General features: G+C 42.3%; 1 protein-coding gene across 2 annotated transcripts in view; it reads left to right on the top strand.

Moving 5' to 3' along the window:
- Positions 1 to 8,293: 8,293 nt before the first annotated feature.
- Positions 8,294 to 11,683, top strand: part of TBATA (thymus, brain and testes associated) — a 27,085-nt gene continuing 23,695 nt past the window's right edge. Inside the window, exon 1 of one of the 2 annotated variants that reach the window (XM_023537850.1) lies at positions 8,294 to 8,564. The gene's annotated coding sequence lies outside the window, so the exon portion shown is untranslated. The remainder of the gene's footprint in view (positions 8,565 to 11,683) is intronic. The other variant, XM_023537851.1, reaches the window with a different exon arrangement.

The raw sequence follows: 11,683 nt of genomic DNA, 5'->3' as shown, positions 1-11,683 counted from the left end.
GTTGAGGAGGGGAAGACATGTTTCTCTTGAGCCCACAGAGTCTCAGTTGCTTTTAGCTCAAAATCATCCTCATACCAAAGAGACACATCTTGGGATAACTTATTCTGAACTCCTACAAGGTGTTGGGCAAAATACTACCTGTACTTTATTTTTATGAGCGATGTTGTGAATAATCTAATATTTAAGTGAAAGTGACCACAAGGATCAGAAAAGTTAGCCTTCATTTCCAGATAAAATAACTAAATCTAAAATATATTTTTCATGATTTGCTTATGTTGTCATTACACTAATTCAGCAGAAGCAGAAGGCAGTGTAGTTACACTCCAGGCATGTCCTCCCCATTCCCCATCCTCCACCTCTCTGCTTTATTTTTTCTTCAGCTCCTAATATCTGCTCTCCCTAGTCTCCATCTTAGATGCCACCTCCTAACCTTTAATCTAGAATCTCTGTGCCAGCTGACTAAAGGGCAGGGCCCACATCTAATTCCTCTCTACACTTCTGCAGTACAACTTCACTGCTCCTAACACATGGTGGGCGATCTGTTGATTGTTCCCAGATGAATGAACCAATTCTATCATATTGACTAGTTCTTACTGTTATGAACTCAGGTTTGTCCCCGCCCCCTGCAAATTAATATGTTGAGGCCCTAACCCCCAACGTAATGCTGGGGCCTTTAAAAGTAATTAGGTTTAGATGAAGTCATGAGAATAGCGCTCCCATAATGGAATTATTGTCCTTGTGAAAAAAAGAGACACCGGAGTTCCCTCTCTCTACACACACCACACTACACACACACACACACACACACACACACACACACACACACACACACACACACACACACAGAAGGTCATATGAACACACAATGAAGTATTGGCCTTTTGCAAGCCAAAAAGAAGAACTTTACCAAAAATCAAATCTGCCAGAACCTTCATCTTGGACTTCCCAGCCTGCAGAACTCTGATAAATAAATGTCTGTTGTTTAAGCCACTCAATCAACTTTGTTAGAGCAGCCCTAGTTGACTAAAACACTTCCTTTGCCAAGAACTACCCTAGGTATCTTTACATCTAAGGTCCTATTTATGTCCTAACTTGCTGAGATCAGGTGACCCTTATTATCACCCAACTTGTAAACAAGGGCTCTAAGGCTCAGAGAAAGTAAATGATCATCCCACAGACACTCAGAAGGATAGGATGGAGTTCAAATTGGGTAATTAAGGCTTCAGATTTTGTACGGAGGACCTAAAATATATTTGTCAATTAACTAGAATCAGAGAATGTTAGAGACAGAGGAGCCTTTAGCTCAACCCCATAGTATAGGCATTAAGAAACCCATGCCCAGAGAGGATCATGACTCTCGACAGCTCCTGGCAGAGCCCAGGTACCCCATACTCCCTCTGGCTGCAGAACAACACCAGGCATTACAAGAGAAGTGGCCAGAGACAAAGGATGCATGAGGATTAAGGGAGAAAACTAGCTTCCACAGGAGAATCACATAGTAGCAAAATGGGACAAAAATTCCCACTACCTACTGGTCTTACATGTCCTAGCTGTATTGGTGGGCCCTTGGGAGAAAGCAAGAGAGGAGAGAGCAAAGGAGATATAAATAAAAGAGAGAGTTATAGTTCAGAGAGAAGAGGGATATGAAAAAGCAAGAAGTATTGGCTAAGGAGGGGACACATGTCAACATCCTTTCCCTCTCTGTCCAGAGACTCCCACAGGTGGGGCTTCCGGAGTTCTAGGAAGGAGGGACCTGAGAAGAGAGAGAGTAGGGCTGCCTGGGGCTTCGATACTCAGAGTGGTTTCCTAGTGAGCAGCACTGGCATCATCTGGGAGCTTATTAGAAATACAGAGTCTTAGAGCCCCACTCCAGACCTACTGAATCTGTATTTACAATTTAACAAGATCCCTGGGTGATATATATGCACAATGAAGTCTGAGAATTACTTCCTTCACCCTGCTTGCAGAGAAAGCAGTGTTTTATTAGGGTTATGTGTGTGAGATGGTGTAAGGAAATTGATGAAGAAAAGGTATGGGGGACGAGGAGGACAACTAATGCTCCCCAAGTAGGCCTTTAGTGTCATCATGGTGCCTTCCAGGATAATGAAAGATTGGGAGAGACTGGAAATGCCTATGGGGAACCAGTGAGAGACTAAAATTCCTGCTGAAGACAGAGGGCTTGAGGGTGGGGATTTGGGGGTGGGGCAGAGGAAGATGGTCTAGGATTTATTTTCCCCATGTGTCTTTTTTAATTTATCCTGAAAGGGTCTCACTGCAATGCTCATATCTACCAATTGTTAAAACAATCCGTGCCAGCAAATTCGGTTCTGCTTAAAATGGCTGCTATCCAGAGCTAAGTTAGTGACACACACATCCTCATACATTAGCACACACTCTCCACTCTAAAAAGCCAGCGAACGCTACCCATGCCTCCATTCCGATCTCCTGACACCCCCTACCAATTGGGGATCTTTATGGTAGCTCACTTCAGGGCAGGACTGTAAGCAGATCTTAGGAGTCTGTAGCTTCTGAACCCTTCTTGGAAAGGAATGGCCCACAGGAAAGCCCCCTGCAAGATCTCCACTCATGGAGCCTAGAATGCCCTGCCCAAGTCAGACAGGAAACCAGCCAACAGCAGCAAGCTGAGTCGATTACAACAGAACTGACCACCAGGGAAAGGAGAAGCTAAGGGCCAGCCAGATGTGGGCACACGCACAGAAAGGAGTGCATGCCCGTCATCTGCGATGAACAGCAAGATGCAGTGGATGACAGAGGTGCATGTCCCAGGTGCCAGTTCAGCCAAAAGTCAGAGTGGCCAAGCCTGCAGAGAACTAACCGTTATTTCCCAAGGAAGCCCCACCTTTCCCAAGGAAGCCCCCCCATTGCTACCCAGGATGCACAATCGCTCCTAGAAAGGCATCAAAAACAGAGAGCCACTGCGCCAAAAACCAAATAAATACAAACTTTCTTGGGCAGAAAGAAACCGCTGGGACCTGCAATAACAAAGCCCCTTTGAAAGAAGTAGACAGGCCTCCACCTAGAGATCACTGTATGGCCTCGGGCAAGTTAGTTTAACTGTCAGAGCCTGAGCTTCCTTGGTTGTAAAACAAGGGCTAACAGCCCTTAGGCCTGTGGTGGCAATTGCAGGTCCCAACCCACTGTAGGCACTTAAGAACTACTAGTCTAACCCTTACCTCATATGTCCAAAATGAGTTTGGATAAGATTCGAAGCTGAGCTCTGTGACCTGCTCACCCAAGCCCGGACTTCTTACCTTGTTTCTCTAGGTCTGATTTCATTCCCCATTACGATCTGATTCTGACAAGTTGGTTTATCCTTCCAACATGTCCCATGTTCTATCTAAGGCAACCTAGGCCTTTGCAAGGCTTGTCTGAGAACCATGGATCTATTGTTTTCCTATAGGATTTGTTGTTTGTAGATCAATAAGTCCCAAAGCAAACAGACCCAGTACCCACTGTTAATGGTAAATATATAATGGTTAATATATTTATTAAAAATATATTTGTAATAAATAAGGAGTGCACTTCCCTACACATATAATTCTCTTACAATGCAACAGACTGTCCTAACTTTAAAAGTGAATGCCATGACAGTAAAATCATACATGAAGTTACAATGGGTAAGTATGCATTGAAGAGTAGACAATATTTGAAAACTGTCACTTTTCATTTATATTTGACATTTTGAAACAAGGGCTAAATTAAGATTTTTATATAGCTATATACAATCATCATCAATGGGAAAGCTACATGTGCAGACTAGGATAGAGGTGTTGTCTTAATGACTCAATTACTATGTGAGCAGCATTGCCATGGGTGGCATGATTTTCCAAAATGGTGGATTAAGGGTTGATAAAGTTCCAAACAAAATGAATGACTACTTACATGCAACTTTCAACATTGTAGTTGCACTCCAGGAAGAGTGTGTAATAAAACCAGGTTTAAAAAAAAAAATCCATTTCTTGTACATAAAGTGAAATGGAGTTTCTAGTTCATGTAACTATGAACTGACTCTTCGTCTACATGAATATTCTGGCAGGATATTCAAAAGATGTGTAGGACTCAAGACAGTTCTTTATTGTGAGGGGCTACCCTTGCAATGTCTACATTGCAAGATATCTAGCATCCAGCACTGAATACCAGAGGAACTACCACCATCACTGTGACAAACAAAACTTTAAAAACTTTTAGGATACATTCTAGGGAGCCAAATTGCCCCACTGAGATTTGCTATTGTGGACTGATATTAGGAATATGCCCTAGCACAAGACTCATTTTACTATCTGTAGCTGGATATCTGTCAAGCCAGAAGGGACTTAAGCATTATCCAGACCCTTACTTCCCACCTAGCAACTGAGGATCAAAATCTCCAAAGAGGTTTTCAAAACATGCATGTCAGGGCTCTCCTACAGACCTAGCAAATAAGGACTAGGGTCCAGACATCTGTATTTTGAACACCCTCAACAAAAGCTGCTAAAGTCCATTCATTCTCATCAATTTCTATGCTTTGGTCCCACAGCTAGTGCAGACTAAACCTAGAATTCCTGACATTCCAGCCCCAGAAGCCCAGGCCCAGAAAATATAGTGAAACCTATGGGTTCTTGTGCTGGCTTTGGGACTCATGTGCTGTGTGGCTTTTTCTTGCACCCTTTACCCTTTCTGGGTCTCAATTTCCTCACCTCGAAATTGGGTGGAGAGAGGAAGCTGCTCTCTAGCTCTGTCAGTCTAGAATTCTCTATGCCCTGCTTGGGTTACACTTCCCAGAAGCCTCTGTTTGAAAATTTCACCTCTGTGTCTCCAGGTTACCAAGAAGGGCCCTCTATCACAGTCATTTGGTTGAGGAGGGTATCTTTCTGGTTCTGCTTGGAGGTTGAGTGGTGTTGCCAGGATACCCTGGGAGGCCAGGACACCTCACTCTTTCTTCCACCAGTATTGACACAGATGGGATGCAATAAAAAGGCCCAGTGTAATATAAGTCCTGGATAAATAGATGACCGAGGGGGTAATTACAAACCTTGGCCCGTGTCTACCCCTTGCTTGGCCCTGCAGAACTGGTTTCCAGACTGACTCAGAGGGGCTGGGCTTTGGATAGCTGAACACACCTGTATCCCGAGCTCAGGAGTCAGAGTAGGAGGAGAGGGCATCCATCCATATCTACAATGAATACTTTTTTATGTCCTTAAAAGTGTAATTAAAGGACTTTTCTCTAGTAGGTTTTGAAAACACTAAGGACAGTTATTCTCCATGCCCAGGGGAACTGACCTAGGCAGAAGGATCAAGGACAGTTTGAGCTGAGGGCATGGGATGAGCAGGAGTCAACCAAGCAGAGACGGGCAGAAAAGTGTTCTGGCTGAGAGAACTGTATATGCCAAGGCCCAGTGGTCCGCGCAGGAAGGCAAGTATGGCCCAAGAGATAAGAGTAAGGGAAAGGGGAGGGAGAAGCTGGTGCTCAGGTTAGTAGGGGCAGATGTGTAGGGTAGGTGTGCAAATCCACATGCCTTCAGGGGCCAGGCAAGTAATGTGACTGCTACCATTTGGGAATGTAAAGCCCAGGCTCATTCATTCATTCATTCATTCAACTATTAAATGTTAGGTTCAATATCCTGGGAGGGAGATGTATCATTGAGCCAACAAGATCCCTCCTCTCATGCAACTTACCTTCCAGTGGAAGTCAACAGACAAATAAACATATGGTAAGTTAGAAGGTACCAAGGGCTATGGAAGAAACAGCCAAGCTGAGTATAGGAAATAAAAGTATGGGGGCTGGGGAAAGATGTCATGGATGCTGCCGATTTTAAATACAATTTAAATGGTAGGATAGGCCCCACATTTCAATTTTTCAAACAAAGTCAGAAATGTAAACTTTTTGGTAAAATCCCTCCATTTTAAAATTGTGATGTTCTAGGAGACTGTCAGAGTCAGGGACTATTCTCATTCTCTTTGCTAGGACTACTTTAGTTCTTTATGTTAAACAATGGGAACAGTTTCAGCACCCCAAGAAGCAGAACCCAGTGAAAGAATTTGTCACTGTGCCGTAGAAGTAACTTTCAGAGATTGCCAACAATGCTTTCAGCTATCTGCAGAGAGCTCTTCCTTTCTTTCATATACCCAAGCTGATCAGAGCTCCTGTTTTCTTGGGGCAGACACAGAGGTGTTGCCTGCAGCCTCGGGCTTGCCCAAGTTCTGCTGGGAAGACAGGACTGTTGCTTCAGAAAGGGATGAAGCTCTCCCAAGAGCAGAAATGATAAAGAGTGCTGACACCAGTCACACCTTCTGATCTCTTCAGGGCACTTGGAGGCAGAAGCAACAGGCAGATCACTCTTTATTCTTAGTTAGCAACAGTAAACAGCAAGCCAGCATAATTTCTGGACAAAAAGAGCCAAAAAATGTAGGACTACGTTGTTTTTCTTGTTGTAATCTGCATAATTTATCTTGTGACTATGACATAATTTGCTGAATAGCCCCTGTTTGTTAATTTCATCTTTTTTTCCCCAAGATAGAGGGGGAAAAATCTCTACTTGTACAGTAATTGGCAAGAGACCTAAAGGTTATAAAAGGGAATATGACTTAGGTACTCCCAGAACTCTGGACAACTCATTCAATTGTTTCAAAGTTTTATTTTTAAATTGAAATATACCATATGTGTAGACAAGCTTGATGAATATTCACAGCATGAACATCAGTGTTCAGCACACAGATAAAGAAACAGAGCATTGCCAGTTCAATTGTTTTTTAAATAAATGCAGTTGAGGACTGGATGCAGCTGGTAAGCCTCCTGTCTGAGACCTCAGGCCCTTGTAGGATATAGTACTTTGATCTTTATCCAGAGAGCAGCAAGCGGCCATTGAGGTCATTTTAATTAAGGAGCCAACTGTATCACGTTTATCTTTTAAAACAATCACTCTGTAGAGTATGTAGAATGGCTAGGATAAGATCCAAATGGGCAGACTAGTTACAAGGCTTTTGCATTCATCTAAGCAAAGAATGAAGACGGTTCTAGGGTAGAATAATGGCATAAGTTTAGAAGATGGACTCTTGGAAAGTGAGATAACAGATTAAAACCAGATTCCCAGAGACACAGGCTACTATGGCTAGCAGGCTTTCATGTGTGTTTCAAGCTAGGATCCTCAGGGGAGAAGTCACATTCGTAGCTCAAGGCAAACTAACCCATATCTAGTGAGCTCTACCTTTAATGTGTTACAGCAGTATTGGGGTACTTCTCCCTTAATCATAGGATTCTTTCTGACTTGATGTTTTTCCCAAAAAGTAGAGTTGGTTGTAGTACTAATCAACGGAGTGGTTGCATGCTGCTGATGCTTTTTCTATCTACCTTCATGTTATGGGTCGAATTATGTCCCCAAACAATTCATATGTCAAAGTGTTAACCCACGGTACCTCAGAATGTAACCTTATTTGCAGATGGGGTCACTGGAGATATAATAAGTTAAGATGAAGTCATACAAGAGTAGGGTAGACTCCTAATCTGATATACCTAGTGTCCTTATAAAAAGGAGAAATGTGGACATAGACATGCGCACAGACAGAATGTCACACAAAGATAAAGGCAGAGATTGAGTGATGCTTTTACAAGTCAAAAAAACCACCAAAATGTGCCAAGAAACCACCAGTCTAGGGGAGAGGCCAGTCTAGGGGAGAGGCCCTCTCAACCCTCAGAAGGAATCAGCCTGGCAGTACCTGGACCTCAGACTCCTAGCCTCCAGAACTGAGACGATACAATTCCATTGTTCAAGATACCTTGTTTATGGTACTATGTTACAACAGCCCTACCAAAGCAATACACCTAGATCCCCAAACTAGCCCCAAACTTCACTAGGCTGACAAAGGAGGAACAGAAAGGGCAGGGTAAAATGACCATTCCTCAGCAGCCTCATGTCCCCTCTGAGCATCCAAGTATCAGAGCTGTTGTTGGGGTGGTGGAGCCTCCAGAAGCCCTAGGGTCCACTGCCAACTGGCTTCCTGGCGGGCAAAAGCAGCCTGAAGCTAGATCTGTTAGAGGGAACTGCTACATTTAGTTTAAGGGTGACAGATGTTGCAAGGGGCACTGGAGAGGAACCACTTACTCAGACATATTTTAAATGCCTACTTGTACTATCCACTTTCCAGGTAATTCAAGTATTTCAAATATTTAAAGCATTTCCACTGGCCGCCCATTCAAACATCTAACTCAACACTCCCTGGTTATTGCATCATCATAGAGCCAATTAAACTCATTTCATTTGAATATTCTTACAAGTCCCACCAATACACAAGTCATTCCAGTCCTTCAAAGCAAGTTATTTACAGCTCGTAGTCCTACTTCTGACCAGCTATCCCCCTCCAGGGAAGCCTTACAAAGTTTCTAGTTGGGAACAAGTAGGCCCAGAAGGGATTGCTCAATGCTGTCTCAGGACACAATCTCACAACTATTATAAAAACAAGACAAATCCAAGGCCTAGTGGCAGACAATCAGTAGAGGACATGTATGAATAAAGATCAGCAGCTATTGTCTGGGCCACACCCCAGGCTATATGGAAAGCACCTACCTGGTAAGTCTTCCATAAATGATAACTCATAGTACCAATCATCTACCAATAGATATACTGATCCATGAATTAGATTATATCTGTAGAAGATGACTTCAAAAGGAAGACACCATAGTCAGCCCAATTAATTGAATGCTCTTCTTGAACTTGGCCCACAAGGCCCCTTATGATCAGCCACTGCCTCTCTCCACCTTCATCTCCCCTGTTTCCATATCACCCTAAGACTTTATGCCCCAGGCATACTTAGAGTGACCATATAATTTATCATCTAATCTGGGTCACTTTTGAGACTGAGGACATATTAAGTTTTCTGGGACAACAATCATAAACTGGACTATTCTGGGACTTCTAGTCTCCCCAATTGTATGGAACTACTTAAGTTCCCTAACATGCCACGGGTTCTTATATCCCCAAACTTTTCCATATGCTCTACCTTCTTCTTGGAACATCTTCTCCTCCCTGGTCTACTTAAGGCACACTCTATAGCCCACCCCTTTGTGGATCCTTCTCCAAGTCTTCTAGGTGGGCAAGGGCTCTCCTTCCTGTGTCCCCACTGTCCCTAGCACTTATCACATTCTATCTTAATTTCTCTGGCCACCCATAAGACCAAGTATTATACCTTTTTATCTTTGTGTTCTCTAGCCTACTTCATGCTGTAGGTACTCAAAAAGTATGTAAGTAATCAATGATTTTGTGATTAGTTTGGAGAAGAGGTAGGTGTGAGAACTAATTTCAAATGCCTAAAGGGTTGTTATCATAAAAGAGGGCCTAGACTTGATTTACATGACCATATGCTAGAACAAGAATATTGACTGGAAGCCTCAAGTTGATATATTTCAGTTCTAAATTGAGAAAAGCTTTCTAGCCAACAACACTGCACAGAAAACGAACAGGCAGCCTTGGGCATTAGAGAGCTCTTTGCAACTAGAGCTGTTTTGTTGACTAGCATTGTATGGGGCAAGGATTCAGGCATGTAGTGGGTGAATGGCCTGGATAACTACCTAAGACTCTGTAATTTATTCATTCATTCAATGAATATTTACTGGGCACTAGGCATCACACCAGGAGCTTGATGAACTAGCATAAAACAAACACACCCATGTAACCACTATGCAGAGCAAGGCCCTGTGCTTGGTAATGAACAAGATGGATATAGCCTTTGACCTCTTGGAGCTTACAGGCTTGCAGGAGAGATACATGAAATAGTAAAATTTACTTGGTATTAAAAGAGAGTGTGACCAATGTTTATAGCAACATTTTTCAAAGTGGCCAGGACATGGAAGCAACCGAAGTGTCTTATGACAGATGATTGGATAAAGAAGCTGTGGTACATATATACAATGGAATATTACTCAGCCATAACGAGAGATGGAATACTGCCATTTGTGACAACATGGATGGACCTCGAGATAATCATGCTAAGCGAAATAAGCCAGACAGAAAAAGTTGAATATCACATGATATTATATCTCACTTATATGTGAGATATAAACCTAAAAGCAACAAAGGAACAGGACAAATAAACAGAGACTCATGGACATGGACTATAGACTAGTGGTTACCAGAGGATAAAGGGTAGGGGAGGAGAGTGGAGGTAGATGGGGTAAAGGGATTCAAATATAGGGGGGTAGGGGTAAGGTTAAGTGGGTAAAGGGGATCAAATATATGGTAGCTGAAAGAAACTGGACTTTGGGTGGTAAACACACAATAGAATATACAGATGTCAAATTAGAATATACACCTGAAAATTATATGATTGTATTAACCAACGTTATCCAATAAACTTAATTTTTAAAAAATTGCAAAACAAACAAACAAATAAATAAAAGAGTGTGAAGAGAGAGATTGGGGTAGGGGTTAGAGAAGAGGAACTTAAGTTGAAAAGGCATGAATGTAGGAAGCTTGTTGAGTTCTATACCTTAAACCTTTCTGGAGAGCTCAGGCTTCTTCTTTCTTACTTGATGCCTGCTCTTCCAGTCAGACAACCTTCCTGAGTGCTGGCTTAGACTAGTCCATACCTGTCGGCTCCAGAGCTGTGAGTCCTTCTCAGATGACAGGTAACCAGGGAACTCTGATCATCCCAGGGAGACAGGTGTGTCAGCTACATGGTGTCTTTAGTCACACCCCTTTCTTTCTTCCCTTCTTCTCTGAAAGACCATCAGAAGAATAGTTACACACACAGACTTTGGGACAATAGAGACATGGGCAATGCCATGGTAGGTGTACCCAGGAGCCTGGTAGAGACTCAAACTCTCAGAGCAGCCAACCTTCAACAAAGCACCCAACAGTATGAGCCACAATCCAGAACTCCACGTACAAAACACAAAAGACAGCAGGTGAGACAAGGGGCATGTGATCACAGGATTTTCTCCTCTATGCTGATGAAGAATAGCACCAGGATAGTACAGCAGCCATTCAAGAAATGTTTGCTTGGTTTCACTAAACAAATTTTTAAAAATACCATTCATGAAGCCTTCACTATGGGCCAGGCACTGTGTTGGATGAATACATATGCATCATCTTATTTAATCATCAAACAGCCCCATAAGATTTGCAGAATTATTATCTCTATTTTACAGATGAAGAAACTGCGGCTTAGAAGTTATCAAAACATATCTAGGGTTATATATGTAAAGAATGGTAGGCCTGAGTATCTTCAGAGCCAGGGCTTCTGCCCTCTGTTCTTTAAAAACTTTCGTGGAGTTAAATGAAATCCCAATAAAGCAAAGTGGGTCAAAATGAGCTACCCTCTCTGAACTCCAAAGGCAGGTGATAAAGCCCTCAGCAAAGTAGCATTTTAGCAGGAGAGGAATTGAAAACTTGAGTTCACAGTGTAGGCAAAGTAAAAAGAAAAACAATGAGGTAGAAACAACTTTTTATTACTCATATTACAAAATAATAATCTAATATATAATTCATATGCCTATATAAAGAGGACTAACAACCAACAGGAAAATGGGCAAAAAATATGAACAGAGATCACAATATACACAAATAGCACTTAAACATATGAAAAGATGTTCAACTTCATTCTTTAAATAAATGCAAATTATAGCTAAACAAAGGTAGCATTTATCTCCTATAAACTTGAACAACTTGTGGGATGAAACTATTATGGCCTC

This window comes from Pteropus vampyrus, unplaced genomic scaffold, assembly GCF_000151845.1.
Source record: "Pteropus vampyrus isolate Shadow unplaced genomic scaffold, Pvam_2.0 Scaffold202, whole genome shotgun sequence".
Taxonomy (NCBI): Eukaryota; Metazoa; Chordata; class Mammalia; order Chiroptera; family Pteropodidae; genus Pteropus; species Pteropus vampyrus.
This window is presented reverse-complemented; position numbering and strand designations above follow the sequence as displayed.